A 17,405-nucleotide genomic window follows, 5' to 3' on the forward strand; every position below is an offset into this window, starting at 1 on the left:
TCTTAGGGGTCATAATCAACGCTGATCTCTCGCTCCGCGGTCAGGTGGGTGCAGTGATCTCCTCCGCTATTCACCAACTGCGGAAAATTAGAAAAATCAGACACCTACTGATTCACTCTGCTTTAATACAGGTGTCGTTAGCACTCATACTTTCACGTCCGGACTTCTCCAATTCCATCTATCTTGGTCTCCCTCTTGGCCTACAAAAAAAACTCCACGCGGTCAGATTGGTCCACAAACGTCCGAAATGGCAGTCAGCCAGACCCGGCTTGGTACAACTTCACTGGCTCCCGATAACCCAGTAGGTCACCTTTAAGTCATGCTGCTTGGCCTTTAAGGACTTGCACGGCAAACATCCCAGATTCATAACCAGCATGAACACTAAGTATACCCCCCGGCGCACCCTCCGCTCAGCCCACCTCTTCCTGCTCACCACGTCATCGTTTAAACAGAAACACCAGGGAGGCTGTCATTTCTCCCACCTAGCCCCTAACCTCTGGAACTCCCTCCCTCTGACCCTCAGAAGCTGCAATAATCTTCTCAGTTTCAGAAAGGGCTTAAAAACATGGTTATTGAGCAATCCTACATCTAGTGCCTTGGTTGCAAGAGTCTTCAGTATCAGCGCCATGAAACTCTAGGGTGTACGTGCACTTTATAAGTGTTTGCTAACATAACATAACTATCCCTTCAACATGGAAACATGCGATGACCTATCCTCTTCTCAAGAAGGCGAATGTGGAGCCAGAGGTGTCAGCAATTACCGTCCAATATCTTTACTCCCCATACTGTCTAAAAGTCTGGAAACACACATTCATTCACACCTAACACAATATGTCACAACACATGGCCTTTTCTCCCCCTCTCAATCAGGCTTCAGAGCGGGCTTTTCCACTGAAACCAACCTACTAGGGGTTACGGAAGTTATACTTCATCATCTAGACAGAGGGGACATAGTGGCTCTCATTTTATTAGTTCTGAGTGCCGCGTTTGACACGGAGTCCCACTCGGTGCTCATAAACACACTAAAGACACAGGGTATTGGAGGGGCCACCTTAAATTGGCTCATTGCCTTCCTCTCCAACCGCACCTTTCAAGTTTTCTCCCAAACTGCCTGATTTGAAATCCACTCTTTTGCCCATGGGGTGCCACAGGGATCCATCCTCAGCCCCCTACTGTTCAATCTGTATGTAAGACCGCTGGCTGAGGTGGCTGAGAAATTGGGTTTATCCCTGTTTTCCTATGCCGATGATCCTCAAATTATTTTCCCCCTATCTTCACATAATACAACTACTTCCTCCATTCTGAAAACTGGTTTAAACAACATAGCATCATGGATGCAAAAAAATGTTTTGAAACTAAATGGAGAGAAAACGAATATACTGGTGTTGGGAAAACAAAAAGATCTCCTGAACCATCAACATTGGCCATGCAAAATGAGTGGTCTTCCATCCCCCTCACCACAAGTTCGTAACTTAGGCATCGATGATGCACTCAGCATGCATTCCCAATCAGTCAAAGTTGCAGCAACCTGCTTCACCATCATCAAATGGCTACGAAAAGTTTGCTGAATGCTACCAGAAGTGACAAGAAAAACCGTAGTCAATGCCTTAGTTACATTGAGGCTTGACTACGGTAATGTGCTATATTTGGGCTCAAATAAATATGTAGTCCACAGACTACAGATGGCACAAAATGCCGCTGTCAGACTTCTGTGTGGAGTCCCTAAGACCACCTCCTTCTCGACCCATCGATGCAAACTTCATTGGCTGAAAATCGAGAACCAAATAAAATTCAAGGCACTTAGCTATATGCACAAAATCAAATTTGGTAGTGCTCCCAGTTACCTGCTAGCCCTGGCTAAACCATACCTTCCTTCTCAAAATCTCCGTTCAGCCACCCAAGGAAGGTTTGTTGTTCCGAAATTCAAATTAGCCTGGATGGGTGGCAAGTCCTTCTCGCACTTAGGCCCTTCACTTTGGAATTCTCTTCCCACTGCACTCCGTAACGAGATAAACTATATCCAGTTCCGCATGTCTATAAAAACTTGGCTGTGCAACAGATAAAATAATTTTTTCTGTCTTTCAAGCCTTGACATGCCTTTTGCGCCAGGAAACACTTTTTGGGTAGCTGTTTGCACATTATAAATTTAAAAACTAACTAATTAACTTAGTCACTTTTTTGTAAGTGAAATTAATCCAACACAGTAAAGCTGTAAGCTGTACTGGGTTAGCCTCTGTGAGGCCAGGCACCTTATCCAGTGGTTGTCTATAAAACAGTTTTCAGCAAACATAAACCTTAGAGTGGGACAAACCTGGTTTTCTAGGCCTCCTAAATTATTCTTGTCTGCAATTGTTGGACATAGCTCGTTTGGGTTAGACCCGCTGCCACAAGTTCCTATGGACAGGCTTATGGGCAACTGACCTTTCTCTATTCAGGTATTCCACTGAGTCCAATGCTTTATGGCCAGCTTGGCCCCTTTGAAGTGCTCTGCTGGGGTGCTCTTCGGCTAGCTGCCAATGGCAAGAGTACCAACTCATAGTTATTGGTTGATTAACTGTATATAGATTGTAGCATTACCTATTACCATTCAGATGCTGCGGCACACTAACTGTCTTTCAGGCTCTTCACTAATAATAAAAATGTGTATGTGTGTTTGTGTGGGTCATGTATATCAACGTATGTTTAAAGGAGATGGAGAGTGAGAGAGAGCCAGAACACAGGGGCATATTATCAAGAAAGGTTGTTACATTATCGCCGCTTTTATCTGCAGGAAACTGCCGATAAAGCGGCAATAATGGGCTTGATAATATGCTCTATGCAATTCCAATCGATGCCCATGTTAGATGTCTTCACATCTAACATGGGCTTCGATTGGAATTCATAGAGCATATTATCATGCCCATTATCACCGTTTTATCTGCAGTTTCCTGCCGATAAAATCAGCGATAATGTAACAACCTTTCTTGATAATATGCCCCACAGTACCTTGACTTGCAATAGATAAATGGGCGGAATCGGAAATTAATGTTGGCCAGGGTGGTTTAGGGGACGATCTGGAGGTTTGTAGGAAACACACTATCACCCCTCTGGGTATCCTGGTGCTGAGCAGGTGTGTGTGCCTATCCTTGTCTATGGTAGGTTGGCGAATTGAAAATCCAGGTTTACCGGTTGTTGCAAAATTCAAGAAGAGGAGGTTCTGAAGTGGAATGGGTGGCCCTTCCATGCTTTAGGAAAGATGTAAGTGAACGCCTTTCTCTCTGGGAGGAGGCTGGCCCTCGTGCTGGCTCTTTGTTCCTTATGACACTCACTATTTAGTTGTGTGTTTTGCATGACTTTTATCACTCCCCCATACTATTTAATATTTATATACAGCCTTTATGTGTCATTTTCAGATCTTTTAATTTGGATTCTGTTTCCTAAGAGTTGATCTACCCTCGATCGGCTTCAGCCTCCTCTCTCTCTCTTCTTTCCTATTTGCCATCAATGTTGTAGTACTAGAATGCCATTGTCAGAATATCAGTCAGTTATATGTGTTGAGAATTAGACGCATTATAAATATTTGGCACTAATAGTCTTATCTCTTTTAGATAACCATATGACTAGTGGAAGTCCAAGGCAGGCAGAATTGATGTGCCAGAGTGGCTCTCTCCAGTGTTTTAATGTTCCCCTTTTTCCAATTCTCTTTTTCGCAGATGTACTGCATACTGCATACTGTTACTATGTTGGGATGGTAGTGGATACTGGGACATTTGAAAACATCTGTTTCTCCCACTAGGTCTTAACTGCAGGGTTTTTGCATTCAGACAGGTTCTTTATTTTTTACTCATAAAAACACACACATCTTGTACCCTGCCTTTGGCCATTCTGTTTTTCGTTGGTTTGTCTTGTGTTCTGTGGGTCACAGCTGTGCCCACTTGTCATTTAATGTTTTGAATCATAATCAACTGAACTTATGTAAAAAATAAATTCTTGTCCGGCTGGACGAAAGACATACGATCTATTTTAGCATATGATTATTGTGCTTGTCCATTCGTCTTTCCAAAATAGGGACCGTTGTTCTCTAAAACATACAATATACTAGGGGCTTGCAGGTAGGTTGTCATATCAATAATTACCATAACTCATTTACACAGAGCACTGGCCCTGGGTCTGGTTATTAGAGCTCATGGTACAATCAGAGTCAGTTACCAGCAGTATCAATCAAAAAATGGGGGAGATCAGGGCAAAAGTGATTACTATCCACATCAGTTTCTGATTTACCTTTTCTGTATTTGCCACAGAAGACCTCACACCATTCATATTGTCCACCGGATGGTCTTTGTTGTGATCAATGTACAAGCTTGGATCAAACTACAGGAAAACCTTCTGTTTCTATAGCATTCCACTGCTGTTCCCTGGGGAGTAACATTCTGAATATGAAGGGTACAGGCTGGCCAAGGTCCTCTTCATTTAGCTGCAATAAAACTAGCCCTGTTCCATGTTTTGAGGAATCTGTTTGAGTGATAAACTCCTGCAAGAAGACAGGGGAATTGAGTACAGGGCCTGTGCTTCTGGCCTCCTTAAGAGTGAGGCTTTTTGGAGGGGCCACATGGCCCCATCGCCTTAAAAAACAAAAACCCTGGGCAATGGGGTCCCCAGGGCCAGGACCTGTGGCCAACCCACCGTTACACATGGCTGAAGGCTTTGCACATGTTTGGGTTTGCTAAATGTGGGTGATGGCCACACGGCCTGGTTGGATTTAAGTCTTGTAATAAAATATTACTCTACATACAAAATAACTAAAAAAAGATATGTATTTTTTTAACAAAAACCTTACAAATTCACTGAAAAAAACAAATGTTAAAGTGATGCTATAGTTAGGTGCATTTGTCAATGACAACATTAAGGGATTTAAACCAAAAAAACAGAGACTTTCACCAGTACCCACTGTCTTGCAGCTTGGCACAGAGCATTCAGGCCAAATTGAGAGGAAGGCTTAATGGAAAGATGCTTTTGGGACCCTGAGAGATATTTATGAGCAGAGCAGAGCAGCAGCGGTAGCAGCAACATCGCCAACATTACTGCCTTTACTGTGCCATTGCAGCAGCTTTGTGCGGTGGCCCCCTGATAGCAGGAAAGAAAGAAAACAAGGCGGCCACAGCTGTGGAGAGCAAGAATTATTGCCAGCATTGGTGCTCCCCTGTTGGGGTTTCCCGTGGCAAGCGCAGCTGCCATTAGTCAGTGGCAACAGTGAGTGTGTTCCCTCAGAAGATCGCGGAGGCAGCCTGGTTAGATCGGGTCAGCCTGCGATTCTGCTCCGTGTGCCCCGGTTGCCTTATTCCGGCTCTCCACTTGTCTCCACAGTCTCCCCTTGCTCGCCTCCTGATAGGACAAGAGAGCAGCAGGGGTTGCAGAGGAGCAGAGGAGCAGGAGCCAGAGGCCAAGTCAGGGCTGGCACCAGGGCTTGGCATTTAGGTGTGTCACTGCCGCCAACAATCACCAGTGTTACTTCACAAACACAGGCAGCATAAGGCGGGTGGGCTTTTATACCATACAACACCTTGGCCACTGATCAATAACCCTACTGATCTAATCCCTCATGGGCCTGCAGTAACTGAATTAAATAATTAATTAACCACCCTAAAAGGATCTCTAAGGACTACAAACTATGAGGTCAGGGCAGGTACGTGGGTGGTTAAACCTACCGGAAGCACAGGTGGTTCAAGCAATACAAGCAAGCGAAAAAGGAAGTTGAAAATGCCTGCCAAGCAAGAGGGCAAACTTCAGGTAAAAACCAGACCTGCTTTACAGGAAGAAGGCACTATAATTGTAATAGCACCTGAGCCAAGAGACACAATGCGGGGGAGGAAAGCATTGCCTTTTTTAGCCCAAAATTGACACAAAATGTAGTTTTTTTAAATACAGAGGAGTTACCCTGCTCGCACGCCCCACCGTAGTTGCAGGGCTACAAACTCGACTCCCGGCTATACCTCAGGAGGATTGTGGCAAGTGGGAAAGGATTGTAGCTATCGAAGGCAAAGGAGGCAGGGTGGAAAGGTCTGGTTCAGTCAGCCCCAAACCAGCCCTACAGGGACAAGACGCCCCTGTAAACCAAATCCTAAAGACCTCGGAGAAAAAGCTCAGGGGACAACACAAAGGGCAATTCAAGAGCCAACTCAAGACAGGGAAAAAAGCGAGAGACTAGTGGAGTATGGGGAGCATGGGAAAACTAAGGTCACAACGCCTAGGCTTACCGGCCCATACAAACACGACGGGGCAATTGTGTTTCAACAGACCCATTAGACATTCATGAGAAACTAAGGGTGGGCGCAAAATCCGTTCTGCTCGCAGATTTTGTGGATTTTTGGCAATTTCGTGATCCGTGAATCTCGCGAAATTGCTGAAAAATTCGCAAATACGCTCGCGGGGGGATTTTGGACAATTGAGTAGAGGTATCGCACAAACCGGTGGTGTCTTGTTGGATAAATATTAACGGCAGGGTTCAATCTGGCCCAATGCTCCTGTCACAAAAATTAAACCTCAACAGGGAGCACTTACAGATAAAATAAATAAAGCAGGTGCCCGAGTTGAAGCTCAAATTCAGTAAAGCATTCATAAGCCCAAAAACAATCGTGATCTTTGTGAGGCTGGGCAGATGTGCTTTCTCCCCATATCGAAAATTAGCTATGATGCTGGATGGAGGCATTTGCATCCTTGACTTTAACAAGCACAATCCCTGTGCAGTTCCTGTGACCAGGGGCTTCTTTCTCCTCATCTGCTGCTCCGATCGGTCTCTGACCTTTTATACAGATAACAGGCATGTGAACTCGCATAGAAGCCCGCCCGTTTGGCCCCGCCCACACACTAGCTGTGTGCAACGTCTTCCCGTTATTTACCCACTATGATGGGCAGCTCACTTTAGGGACCCCTGCGCCCTTCGGCGCGATGGCATAGTAACACACACATGGTAACTGGAGACAACTCTTCTGGCACTTTACACAGCTGTAGTGTAGGAAAAGCACTATACATTTACCCAACGAGGTAGCACTTACTGATTAACCAGTAGAAGTACAGAAAGTACAGTCTATTTGTGCAAAACTGAAAATCCGCGAGTTGGTACATTTTTTCGCGAACTCGTGGATTTTTTTGAAATTATGTGCGAATTTGCGGACCGCAAATCTGCAAAATTGACCCATATTTATGAGAAACCAACAAAAAACTCACTGGTGGGAACCAAAGCTGTCCTAATAGCGGCTGGGTTTGAGGAACGGAAGACCATAGGGGGAGCACCAGAAATCCCAAAAGAAAAGCAGGGCTCAGAATACGAAGCTCAGGATTATTTATCTCAAATTAATCTAGTAATGACCCAAAATAGGATGACAGAAGACCTAGGAAAGTTAGAGCAGCATTCATATCTCAACAAGGACGAGTGGGAGGCACTACTGGCAACTTATCGGGAGAAGTTGTGCAGGTGCAAATCCATAGAAAATGTAAAAATAGATGGGAGTAAGGAAAACAAGGCTCTCCAGCAGAGGGGTTATATGCACCATCTAAATGTACATCTAAATGCACAACAGGTAAACCTAGAGCTCATCAATGTGACATAGAAAAAACAGTTCATGGCGGTGACCTCAGCAACTTTAAAGATGAGGACCACAGAGAATCTCAAAACAGTGCAGCTTTAGGTAGAGTCCTTGCAATATCAGGATGTGGTTGGTTTTAATGAACTTGTAGAGTTGGCCTCCTCGATGACCTTGGCTGGGAAGGGGAGCAGAGAGATTGGTCTGAAGTTCTTGAGGTCTGTTGGGTCAGATGATGTTTTTTTAGCAGGGGGTTGATCTTGGCATGTTTCAAGTCATCAGGGAGGGTGACAGCATCATTTTAGCAGTTGATGGTGAAGTTTAGTTCTGTAGAAGATCTGTTTTGTGCAGAGGTGCAAGGGGGTTCCAGAGAGAATGCTCTTCATGTTCTCGAGGGTGTCATCTGTTGTGAGCGGGGTCTAGTTGAGCAGGATCTGTTGAGGGGTGGAATAATCTCATGAGATGTTGGCGGGAATGATGGGCAGGTCTTGGTTGTCAAAGCTGTAGTAGATCTGCTTGATCTTGTGGTGGAAGTAGGTGCCAAATTTGTTGCAGAGGTCTTGGGAGGGTGGAACTTCTGTGGCCTTGCTGTGGGGTTTGTCAAACTCCTTGACGATGGTGAAGAGTTCTTTGCTGTTGTGTGCGATGTCATTATTTCTGACTTGAAGGGCTGCTTTCTTTGTGGTTTTGAGTAGGGCGTGGTGTGAAGAGGCTTTAAAGCTGCGTGGGTTTCCAGGGATCTGTGGATCCTCCAGCTTTTCTCAAGCCCTCCACAGATGTGTCTGGACTCGTGGAGGGTGGGAGTGAACTAGTTGGCTTTCTTGGTGTGTTGCTTGCTGGGTGCTATCTTAAAGGCACCAGTGCCTCTGAGCAATTGTGGAGCTTGCGTGCTAAGGTATTGGTGTCTATGGATGTCAGCAGTGGGGTTGTGCTGATAGAGGGGGTGAAATGTTCTTCGGTGACTTTGTTCCAATTACGGTGGGGGAGCGGTGGGTGCATTGGTGTTTGTTGGGTTTGGTGAAGGCAAAGTGAACGCAGTGGTGGTAGGAACCAAAACCACTCCTTAGCACACGTAGCAATTTTGTTAAACATAAGTAGGTGACGTGTTACCACAAAGTCAATACAATAAAGTACAAGAAATTGGTATTTCTTTCTTCTTTGTTGATCACTTTATTTCTATGTGATATATCAGGATGCTTTCCACAACCAACACATGTTTCGTCGTTTAAGGGAAATCGTCCCACGACTTCCTCAAGGCTGTATAAAGTGAAAAAACACAAAGAGAAACTGTATATGTTTTGGGACTTGATCTATAGTCTCATGTGCAACACAAATATCCATACGTTATAATATTGGTAAAGTCACCAAACCAGTGTGTCAGAAAATGGTGTTGAGATGAGAATCCGAAAACTGACAAGGCATGATCAATAATAACATGATAGCAATTAACCTCTGATGAAAAATAGTAGGTCCATGAACCTAATAGGGCTGGAGAGACCATGTGCATGCTTATTCAGATATGGTCAGTCCTGTTTAAGCGTGATCTGCTTCTTCTAGTGAAAAAGGTCAGGAGTGGTGTAGGAGAGTAGGATCTGCTATCCTATGGTCACCCCAAATTTTTGCTTTTTGCTTCTGCTAATCAGACCCACAGCCTGCTGTTCTCTCTCTAAATTATTGCCAATGCACTCTAGGTGCATTACGAATTGGAACTGGTTCACCTTATAACCCCTGTAACAGAGTACTCCAGGTACCCAGGGCATAGGTGTATCCAAAGCCTACCAGGGGCTGCAGCATGTATTGTGCCACCCTTGGCCTGGCCTCCATATTTGACACAACTGGCTGATCAATCAGCTGGGGTAAGTTGGTGTAATCACCTCTTACTTAGATATAGTATACCTATATCTAACCTATCATTCTGGACACATGTTAAGCTATAAGCCACTCCTATGGAAGGCCTCGACAATCCTGGAGGCAGAGTGCTTGGTTTCATGTGAGGTGGTGCTCTTGCACGAGCTGAGCCCATCTGCAGCTGTCGGGAACAACCCCCTTAGCTGTTCTGGGATACTGCCACACCATATACTCTTAAGTGCATTATAATCCTCGCGGTTACTTGCTAACTTTGGTTTGGCTTTATCAAAACATGTCGAGTAAGGTGTCATACGAATTGGGATACTACCCCCTCGCCAATTCTGGCAACGGGGGTAGCCTTCCACCCTTCTAGAGGGACACGACATGCACCTCACCTGAACCCTGGTTAAAGTTAAACTCGAGCCTCAGCATCACAAAATGGATCCTGCCACCACAGACACAAGTCTGACCTCCTGCTGCTGGGAGTCCTTCCAGCGAGGGAGGCTTGGACAAAGGGTTTCTTGCCTTTGGAGGTGCGAGCACCACCCAAGACAGGATTTTGTGTATTGGGTAGGACAGGGCTGAATAGAATGAGACATGCCTGGGGCACATAAGGTGTCCCCGTGCATAAGCCAGTCCAAACCGGTGCTGGGGCTTTCCAGCCCCAGTCCTGGCACGGAGCTGGACAAAAGAAAGGGGGTGTAACCGCCCCCCTTCCTGGTCCCACCCAGAGGAGGGACCTAGCAGGTGTTCCGGCCCCAGATTTGGAATAAGAGTAGGATCTGTTTCCCAAGACTTCAGATCATCCTGAACTCGACTTCAAACTAAGAAGAAAACTGGACTTCAACATTCTGCTGCACAGAAGACTGATGAGCATCTCCCTTGTGGCCAAGGAGTGACCACCCTGTGAATACAGGCACCATCCAGCAACTCAACGTCTGCTTTGCCGCCGCCTCCCACCGGAGCCCGAGCACAGAGCCTGACAAGACCCAGACTCCCAGATATCGCAGAGCCTGATCCACAGTCCCTGAAAAGAAGAGACCCGTGGAGGTACCGAGAGACGTGCGACCGGCCATCTTGGAAGACCCCCGAGAATCTGACTGCGCAGCACCCGATACACCCTCGATGCTGTGCTCTGGGGTTTGAGAAGCCCCAACATTGAGCAGCATCTGCACTGAAGATCAGCCCCCAGCATCGCCACGATCTACGTGGGGCCCTTTTGCATTTTGCCACTCGACGCGCCATCTTGGTTACTGGCCCGCTGGCTAGTGGCCATCTTGACAACGAAATCCAAAATCAACACTGCTGGTCTGGTTGTTTTAGACTGGCCCTCGCTCCTGTAAAAAGGAGCACCCCCTCTGACCTTTCTGGTCCGAGTGAGAAGCTTGCATTGTTTCCTGCGTGGCTTGCATTAGCCAAGGCCTGTTTGATCCGATCAAGAAGCCGACACAGCCATCAGCTAGTGCCTTTGTGGGACAGTTTTTGACCGATGCCTGGACATCCTCGACCTCTTTGTGTCCACGTGGCTGCAGAGACAATCTTCACTTCTTCGCCTGTTTGCACCCAACATCACCTGGTTCCCTCCTGGTTCCACGGCAGTCACTGGCTAGTGACTTTGAACATTGTCCCCTCTGCTTTCAGGTCTTCACCTCTTCAGATCCACCCTTGGATCCACCGGAACTCTCCTTGACGACCCACCTGCAGCATCTTCATCTACAGGCTCCATAGACCAGCGCGACGAAACCCGGCACACTTTGAGACATATGCACCCGCTTCCTGTGGGTGAGGGAAGCCAGGCACTCCGGTGCTCCTGTGTAGCAATACACCTCTAGTGTCTATGTTCGAAGTTGCTAGGTTCTAGGTCATCCGGAAGGTTCCCTTTTCAGTAACTTTGTAACTTTTACGCACCATTGACTTTGCATTGGTGCATGCGTGTGCTTTAAGCGCTGCACCCGAGTCCCGTGGGCCTTTCCCGACTTCTTCACTGTTAGTGCCGAACAGCTCCAGCGATTCTCCAGGCCCTAGGCCTACTTCCTTTCCAATTGGTGGTACTTATACCACTATTTTAGTATATGGTTTAGGTGGCCCCTAGGGCTCATCCATATTGTGCAACTTTTGTATATTTAAACTGTGTTTTGTTTTAACGCATTTGCTTCTGTGCTCATAAAGAGTATAGGGGATATTTGTAGTAAATAAATATATATATATATTTTCAATATATACCTGTGTGGTGTCCTTTCATTTGCTATTCAAGGGGATTGTGTGTGGTGAAACAGCTTCCTTCACATGCCTTTACAGAGTTTAGCCTAAGACTGCTTTGTCCACGCTACCTCTAGGATAGCTGGTCTATAAGGTTGACTTACAACCAATCATCATAAGGGTTGCTTGGCATGGTACAAGGTGATCACTAGAACTAGTGAGCATCATATACCAGGCCAACTTCTCACATTGGTGAGCAGCGGTTGGGATTTGAGCTTGCTGTTGTTTTACCATTACAATCTTTGAGAGTATCATTTGAAAGAACATACAGTTACCTGCTAGGTACATATAAAACAAGACTAGTATACTTAAGTTCTACTGAACTTAGTTGTTGTAGAGGATAGGGAGGAGCACCCCCTGACTACAACTACTAGATAGGTTTAGTAGGTAAACACCAGTGTAGGTAGATTGCAACACATCCACCCACAGTAGAGCAATGTCTGGAGCAGAGGGGTGCACTGGACCTGCCCCTGTTGAGAGTGACCCTCCAAAGGCACCATCCAAATTTGCTATGTTAAACTTTAAAGAACTGAGGCAGCTCTGTACCTTAAGAGGTCTCAAAATGGGTCCCACCCCTACCACAGACCACCTCAGAGAGCTTTTAGACCAGTCTGAAGCTCCAAAGACCTCTAAAGCAGACCCCACAGGAAATGTTGAAGGTGGCTCTCCCACTGAAGATGATAATACTGACCCCCCTGTCCCTGTTGTCCAGATAGATGAGGATGACCAAGTCACTGGAGTTACTCAGCCTGAGGAGATGGAGGAAGAAGAGGAGACAGAGGGGGAGAACAGTGATTCTGATGATGGCAGAAATAGTCAGGTGCCAGCCAGAGGGCTTAGCCAGGCTAACTTAAGCCTATTTGGGACTGAGTCTGGGTTAAACCCATTCAGACCCTCAAGTGAACTTAAGCAGGAGCAAAGGAGGAGGAGGAATCATTTAGGTGAATCCAACACCTCCCAAGCTTATAGAGGTTATCATGGTCACTCCAGAAGGGGGATGACTAGCCCTCAGAAAAGGGAACATGAGGCCAACATGAGAGAGGCAGAGCTTAGGATCCAGAAGCGAGAATTAGAAGTTGCCCTGTCCCAAGAGAAACTTGCTAGAGTAAGACAGCCTAGAGAGAGTGGATTAGGATCCACTGGTGGCAGCATTATCCATAAGGATAAAGACAGGTCCTATGATAATAGAAAGCTGAGTAAGATTGTGCCCCCCTACAAAGCTGGGGATGACATCCACAAATGGATGACTGCACTTGAGAGAGCCTGCAGAGTACAGCAGATCCCTCAGGAGCAGTGGGCAGCAATCTTGTGTCTCTCCTTTGAAGGTAGAGGCCAAAACAGACTCCTCACAGTAAATGATGGGGATTCTAGAAACTACCTGGTCCTGAAGAGTGCTCTGATAGATGGGTTAGGCTTAACCACTGAACAGTACAGGTTAATGTTCAGAGAGACCCAGAAGACACAGACTCAGGACTTTTCTGAATTTGTTCAATGTGCCCCTAAGGCTCCGGAAGGCTGGTTGCTGGGAAGTAAGGTTACAGACTATGAAGGATTGTTATAAGTGAAAAAAATGTAAATAATTGTCAGAACCAGCAGGGCATTAACACTTGTGTGACTCAGATCTGACCTCTCCCCAAGAATTGGGAAAGAGGGCAGACAAATGGGTTAGAACCAGGGTTAATCAAAAGAACCGGAACCAGAACTAGGGTGGTGACCAAAAGAAAACAGACCAGAAGGGTGGGGAGCAGAAAGCTAAAGACCAGAAGTCTTCAACAGGGCCCCAAGCTAATACAGAGGGTGGGTCCCAAACTTCCAAGAAGAAGAAGAAAGAAGGTCAAGGAAAACCCTGGTGTAGTACATGTAAAAACACCTCTGACTGGACCATTGAGTGTAAAAAGGGTGGAGCCCCCAACACTGCAGCCCCTAAGGCACATGCACACACTAGTACAGTTGGCAGTGTTGGTCCACAAACTAAGGGGGTAGTGGATATCACTTTGGGACCTGAGGGAGAGTCTGGCCTAGTCAGAACCCCTACACAATTTGTCCTGGGGAGGGTTAACCAGCCTAAAAAGAGTTGTGGTTAGTGCAGATCTCCCAGTTGAATATTTGTTGGGCAATGACCTGGAGAGCTCTCTATGGTCAGAAGTTGAGTACAGGACTCATGCAGAGATGTTAGGGATATCATCACATGTCCTTGACGCTTTGCTGCTACCTGTTTGCCACACGCTGGGTCTCTGCGCATCAGGATTTCCCTTTGCTCACCGTGTTACTTCTCGCGGAACCCGCTTCGCGGGTCCCGCTTCGAGTGGGAATATAAAGTACTGTCAAGGACCTTTGTGGAAGACACTTGTGGGAGTCAGCGCAGCGAGCGGGGCTGCGAGCGAACGCCGGGGCCGGGACTTCAATTCCCAGGAGCCCCCGCCAGCCCAGATTGCCAGCACCTGGGCCGCTCTCCCTGCCTGCTCCTCCCCACCAACACGCTCTTAAGCGCCAGCACTCTGATCATTCTTCGGAACGCTTTGCTGCTACCTGTTTGCCACACGTTGGGTCTCTGCGCATCAGGATTTCCCTTTGCTCACTGTGTTACTTCTCGCGGAACCGGCTTTGCGGGTCCCGCTTCGAGTGGGAATATAAAGTACTGTCAAGGACCTTTGTGGAGGGCACTTGTGGGAGTCAGCGCAGTGAGCAGGGCTGCGAGCGAACGCCGGGGCCGGGACTTCAATTCCCAGGAGCCCCCGCCAGCCCAGATTGCCAGCACCTGGGCCACTCTCCCTGCCTGCTCCTCCCCACCAACACGCTCTTAAGCACCAGCTCTCTGATCATTCTTCGGGACGCTTTGCTGCTACCTGTTTGCCACACGCTGGGTCTCTGCGCATCAGGATTTCCCTTTGCTCACCGTGTTACTTCTCGCGGAACCCGCTTCGCGGGTCCCGCTTCGAGTGGGAATATAAAGTACTGTCAAGGACCTTTGTGGAGGACACTTGTGGGAGTCAGCGCAGCGAGCAGGGCTGCGAGCGAACGCCGGGGCAGGGACTTCAATTCCCAGGAGCCCCCGCCAGCCTAGATTGCCAGCACCTGGGCCACTCTCCCTGCCTGCTCCCCCCCCACCAACGTAGTCCCTATAATAGTATCCCAGAAGCCCCGCTACGCGGGAGCGACCGGGAGAAGCCCAGGACAAGGGCGGGCCGTCTGAGGCCGTCCGAGGTCGACGGAGGTCGGGTTGGGCCACCCCCCCTTCATTCTCCCTACAGTGTCATTTGGTATTGTACGATTCTTTGATCTATAGTGTTAGTTTTATCGTATATTGTATTTTCTGGTAGCGTGGTTAACGATATTCACACAAAATGCCTCTACGCTCTGGTAAAGAAAGACAGGTCCAAGTATCCACTACAAATGGAGTTTTTACTGGTACTATTGACCAATTTTTTAAACGTACAACATGCATCCTAGAAAAAGAAATTGCACTTGCAGAAAAAAGCTTTTCTCTTGACTTAGTCACGGGTAAGCGTTCATCTTTAGGAAAAATTTGTGAAGCTGTTTCCCCTGTTCCACTAACACAATTGGATTCCGCGGCAGGCATTGGTATAGCTATAGAATCTGTGCCTACTGGCCCTGAGTGGGAGCTAGAGGGGGGTGCTGATAAAAACGCTCAGGTTTCCTTATTAGAAGGTAGTTTTTCACAACACAACACAATTAACTCTGAGACTGACACCTCGACTTCCTCTAGTTTTATTATAAGCCCAGAGCCCGAAACACATCTATCATCTCTGGAGAATAGGAATATGCACAAATCTAACAAAAGGAAACGGGAAGATTCGACTCAGAAGGGGGGCAATAAAAAGGTTCAGAAAACCAATAGCGAGATTCCGTCCCAAAGAAACACAATAGTGATACCTCCAAACTCTGTGGGGAGTAATAATAATAACCCAGATAATAATGTAAAAGGTTCACTATTAGATAAAATTGAGGTGTTGATTAAATCTCTCCTCTTGCCCTTATTTGAACGAACTAGACTGCTTGATGTTAAAATGGACTCTATGGAAACATTAGTGAGGGAAAATTTTGATATTTTGAAAAATCTCCAACAATCCAGTAGTTCCAAGGGCCCAGTGCAAATGAATGCACAGAAAAAGGTGCTGAGTAATGGAGATATTCCATCATTGAAGGTTCCCCAGCAGAAACCTGCTGTAGATACAAATAAGCAGACTGCTGTGGTGACTATCCCCCATAAAGTTGATTCTGGTAACAAACCACAGTCCACCACAAAAGGTTCATCTAAACCATCACGCTCAGCAGTCCAAAATACACTGATTAGGAAAAATATTCCATCCAGGAAATAATGTGTGAATATTCCTCCTGAATCTCTGCCATACACCATAATTTTGACAGGAATTGCCCCACTGGGAGAGGGTAAGGTGGAAACTCACAGTGACTTACACAACAAAGTAAAATTTTGGTTAAATAAGAACCGTCCACTCCCACCGATGTCAAAGACCGAAATCCTTACTGTTGTGAGAGTAGACTGGGTGGGTTTTTAGTAAAAAAGACCTTGAAGGGGATATTGTCGTCAGCAGCTTTAGGGAGCTGTGGGTAGCTGAGTTCATTAGTAGAGAACCTAGATTTGGAAGAGTGGGTGATGTTCAAACCCTGTCCCTGAACTATTTCTACCCTAAACTCAGCATGGGGAGAGAGTTTCCTCGACAAAATTATCCCAATCAAAACGTTAGCTTTAGAGGAAGATATCCCCCAGAAGTGGCTACTTACCCTATGGTTATGCCCCATCTCTCGAATCGCTTTGTACCATTGTGCGGGTTGGATGGCGTTGATTGACATAACTGGGGGACAATGGAACAGGACAATAGGGTGCCCAGGCTCTCTATTGGGAAAAAATCCCCTCATCCCCCAAGCACCCAGGTGATGGACACCAGCACTGAAAATGTATATAATTATGCAGAAAATCTTTTGGGTGATCTGTCAAAAAATAGGTCCAATGCCACTAATTTGGTAGAGGATGGCATTGGCAACCCCTTATCAAATGAGGAAAGCGAGGGGAACGTAGCAATACCTGATGAGCCATTAGTAGCCTTTGTAAATACATTCAGGATATTGTCTTGGAACATTGCGGGGCTAAAGGGGAAAATGGACATGGTCGAATGGGGGGAATTTATTGAGCAATTTGATGTTGTTGTATTTCAAGAAAGTTGGTCAACTGAAGCTATTTATTGCCTTGGTTATTGAATTTTTATAAACCAGCTCATAAAGGGCAAAAGGGTCGTCCGTCTGGGGGTCTTGTTATTTGGATAAAACAATCTCTATGTTACAGGACCCACGAGCTATCTGTCCCTAGTGCTGATTTACAGGGTCTTAAACTCAGCAGAGTAAATCAACTGGACTTGTTTTTAATCAATATTTATGCAAGGGGGCGAGTGGGAGGTAAGAGTCCTGAAGTTATTGAGGACCTTGAACTCCTTCTAAACAGTATTGGCCGAGATAAGTGTGTAACAGTGGCAGGGGATTTAAACTGTACGTTCGAACCCCTACCAGTTATGGAAGATAATTGTTATGGTGAGACAGACCAACTATGGAATATTCCCAGCCTCGCCTTATCGCCTATTAAAAAAGTCACTGATGCTGCTCTGCAATAGCTTGGGTTATGTCTGGAGTGGGATTTTAGGGCAGGAAACGGGAGGTCCATTTCGGACAAAGCAGGAAAAGCCACATTCGATAATGGCTATAGTA

Source organism: Lissotriton vulgaris, chromosome 9 (assembly GCF_964263255.1).
Source record: "Lissotriton vulgaris chromosome 9, aLisVul1.2, whole genome shotgun sequence".
Classification (NCBI taxonomy): Eukaryota; Metazoa; Chordata; class Amphibia; order Caudata; family Salamandridae; genus Lissotriton; species Lissotriton vulgaris.